Source organism: Dipodomys spectabilis, unplaced genomic scaffold, assembly GCF_019054845.1.
Source record: "Dipodomys spectabilis isolate Male_0828 unplaced genomic scaffold, ASM1905484v1 ptg000301l, whole genome shotgun sequence".
Taxonomy (NCBI): domain Eukaryota; kingdom Metazoa; phylum Chordata; class Mammalia; order Rodentia; family Heteromyidae; genus Dipodomys; species Dipodomys spectabilis.
Window position 1 is genome coordinate 11,255,001 of NW_024870978.1, and position 4,046 is coordinate 11,259,046.

A 4,046-nucleotide genomic window follows, 5' to 3' on the forward strand; every position below is an offset into this window, starting at 1 on the left:
GCATCCGAGAGAGCCCCCAAAGACCTGCTGACAGCCACTGGGACACAGCATGCCAGCACCCTCCTGCAGGTACAAAATCCTCACGTCACCATGCCAAAACCAGGTCCCCAACACGTCCCCAACAGAGCCAGCACGCACACACCCGGGACTCCCGGGCTCGGGTCCCCGACTCCCGGGGTGCTCCCTCCGCCTCGAGTTTTCCCCTACGCAGGGCCCACCGGGCAAGTCCCCGCAGATGGTAGGTAGGTCCCAAGGCTCCTCCCGCCGGAGAGGTCTGTCCTCCGGCCGCCGGGGCCATGGAGGAAGGCCACACAGGGCCGGCGACCCAGGCCCTCGCACCCGGCATGCGCCAAGCGCTCACTCGGAGGTGACTCCGGGGAGGGGGGGGTCCGAGTCCGGGCCGGGACCGGCCCCACCACCTATCCGCTCACCCAGGGACCCTCTCCCCCGACTCCCGAGACGTCCCTCGTACTCTCCTTTTTTCGCCCTCAAAGACCAGAGTCCAGGGAGGGGAGGAGGACAAGGCCTCGGGCCTAGACAAAACTATTGGTCGACCCGACAAAGCTGCCACCCCCGCACAGACCGGGCACGGAAGAGAGAGCGGCAACGCATGGCCCTACCCCGTGCTCGCCTGCGGGCGCAAAGTCCGACAGAACAGCCGCCCCGGTCCCACCATCTGCCTGCCCGTCTTTTTTTTTGGGGGGGGGGGTTGTTTGTACGTTTTGTTTTCTTTTTCCCCCAGGTGGAAACCAGAAAGGAAAAAAAAAAACTCCCAAAGATGGGTCGGCTCCAGCAAGAGAGGAGCCCTCGGGAGGCACCCCGCTCACTTGTGAAAGTCCGCCGCTCTCCCTCCCCACAACACACTCCCTCCCCCCGCCCCCACTCGCCACCCCTCACAGGCAGGGAAAGGGCAGGGGGAAGACCAGAGAGAGGTTTCTTCTAACACACAGAGAGTAGGTACGTCACACACACAGGTCTGGAAAACCACGGTGACAGTGCAATGGGAAGCGTGAGTCCACTCATCCATCACTGAATGACAGGAAAGCCAAACGAGAGCCACTGGCTGGGTGGGGAAGGAAGGGGAGGTGGCACCCGTGTGTTGCTTATCCCCGGGCACCACACCGGACGGAACGACCTTCTCACCAGTTCGTACTCTAGCCTGTCCAGACAGCTAGCCTTTTCTAATAGGCTCTGCCACTCTCTCTGAAGCAGGATTCAGAGGCGATGAATCTAAACCCTACACACAGGCGTTGGAGGGTAGAGGCATCATCACTCACATGCCTGTGGTGGAGGACCTGGACCTGAGCGTGGCGGTGCACAGTGTGTGTGTGCGGGGCTGGGGGGAGGGCAGGTAGGGAACCCTAGGAGGAAAGACAGGGAGAGACGAGGGGCCCCGGCCCAAACAGAGTGGAGGCATCAGAGGGGCGATCCTATCTCCCGGGGGCGAAGCACGGTTAGAACCCACAGGCCCGGAGGGCGTACTTCTCTTTGGAGTTCGCACTAGGAACATACGCAGGCACAAGTGCCCCAGCACACACATCGCATCACAGACGGGTAGAGAGGCAGAGCCAGGGAATCAGGCATGGCAAACACTCTATTCCGTCAACACACACACACACACACACACACGTTACGGTGTGTGTACAATATCCACAAGGTAAAAGTTTATTCATCTGTTCCCCAAAGAATAAGAATAAGATTATGTCAGTTACAGGGAAGTAGATCGATGGACTAGGAGCGCGCGGGGGGTGGGGGGGGGGGCTGCCGGCGGCGGAGAAGGACCTAGAACAGGTGATGCCAGGGGAAGACAGACCGGTGGAAAGACAGACCGACCTACCGACCGACCGACTGACCAACGGCACGGCACGTGTTTTCCCTCCTATGTGGATGCTAGACCTAAACTATAACTGGACATGGTAAGCTACACAGCACTCCAGGCAAACAGAGTGTGTGTGCCCCCATGTGTGTGACACACATACAGTCCTTTTGTCAGAAGGTGTAACTTCTCTGAGCATTTAAGATATTGCAGAGAAGACATAAGACGTAATATCCATAAGTGGCATGACTGTGAAGGTATTATAACAACCGGACATGTTAGGATTAAAGCTGGAATTAGGAGGACAGAAACGTACCTGTCCTAACGCTTTTGGTCATTATTACAAGTATATTTGGTTTAGGATCTTTCAAAACACATTGATTTATCCTTCTGGACACGATGGTCTATGACCACACTAGTAAATAGCCACTTCAAAGCCAGATCATCGGTTGGATACGTTTCAATTGGTTTATATTGCATCCTCCAATATTTTTTCTTCTTTTTATTCTATCTTCTCGCTAAAGATCCAGTGGTATAAAGCTACTTTTATTCTCTTAATATTCCATAACTGAAGTGATCTGCTTTGTTTTGCAGCTTTCTCAGCTTAACTCACTGAGGCCTATTTAGTCACACATGATGAGAGGTCCAGAAACATCTTTGGGGCCACGGATGGCTTTTGTAAAGTCCATTTGGGGAAATAGCAAATATAATCTACCATGTCCTAAAATGTAACAGATTATCTCTATGGGACCGATAGAAATATCCAGATGTGCCCTGTCAACAGCCAGTTATTTTAATTTACTTAAGGGAAATCAAGTGAATAAAAGTCTATATAGTTCAAGAAATTTTATTCTGATACCTATATAAAAAGTTTACCTGAGTAGGTGAGGACATTGGTTTATATTGCAAGTGATTCTAGAGAAGACAGAGAAAAGAGAATAGAGGGGGATTGTCCCTTGCTGTTAGGTGTGGGGTGGGGTGGAGAAAATAAGGGAAAAAGAAGGCCACAGATTGGATTATTAGAGTGAAAAACCATGGTGAAAATGGAATGGGAAGCAAGTTTACTCACCAATCATGTAATCATTGTCCTAGTTCTCCAGACAGGTTGTAATCTTCTTTTCAGTACTGGTGCTCCAGCCACTCTAGAAACCATACATGTAAGCTTCCACTAGCGCTAGACTTTCCGTACTAATTGTAGTCTTGCGCGTCTTTTCACAACCCAGCTTCTCAATGCCATAATAACAGATAACTGGGGAGCCACATTAAAAAAATAGCCTTCCATGGGCTGGGAAGGCGGCTCATTGGTAGAGCTCTTGCCTTGCATGCCTGAGGCCCTGGGTTCGATTCCTCAGCACCACATAAGCAAAAAGAAAAAAGCTTGGAGTGGCGCTGTGGCTCAAGTGGTACAGTGCTAGCCTTGAGTTGAAGAGCTGAGGGACAGCATCCAGGCCCAGAGTTCAGGTCCCGTGACCGGAACCTCCCCCCCACAAAAAAAAATAGCCTCCCAGGAAATACAGGAGCCATTTAGTCAGCTTGCCCCACCCACACCCAGAAGGGAAGATAGAGGGTGGGTGTTGGCCTAGTAGGGAGGCAGAGTTCCACAGGTAACTGAGATAACTTTTGTTTTGTAAATGTAGTCATGGCAACGACTTAGTTGCAGTGTTGCTTAGGACCTTTTAGAAGAAACTGGAATTCCAAGAAGAGAAGGACTGTTATCAGGAAATGTAGGCAGGAAGCCTCTCAGAGAACTACCTTTTGCAAAGGCCAAGGCCTAAGTTAATGAGTGCGTAAGATAAGAACACTGCAAGAAAGCAATCTTAAGGTAGTGTTCTATACAGAATATATTAATAGACTTGAAAAATACAAGAAATATCACATGGAAATGATTCATACAAAACAAAAAATTGAAATGAATTCTTTATTTCTTCTTTTCTTCCTTACCTTTTTTTTTTTTTTTGGATGTGAGGATTGAGCTCAGTGCCTGGGTGTTGATATTTACATTTCATTTTTTCCCCAAGGCAGCTACTAGTATACATTTTTGGGCAACAGCTCCACATGTGGTTTCCTGGGGAATCCTTAATCTCACAGTAGACTAAAAGACTACCCTGTTAGGCAAGCTTGGAAACGACCCTTAGATTTCTCTCAGCCTTCTAAGTAGCTGTGGGTTACAGAGATGAGCCAGCAGCATAAGGCTAATGGGGCTCATTTTGTACAGGGGAAATTGTCTTTG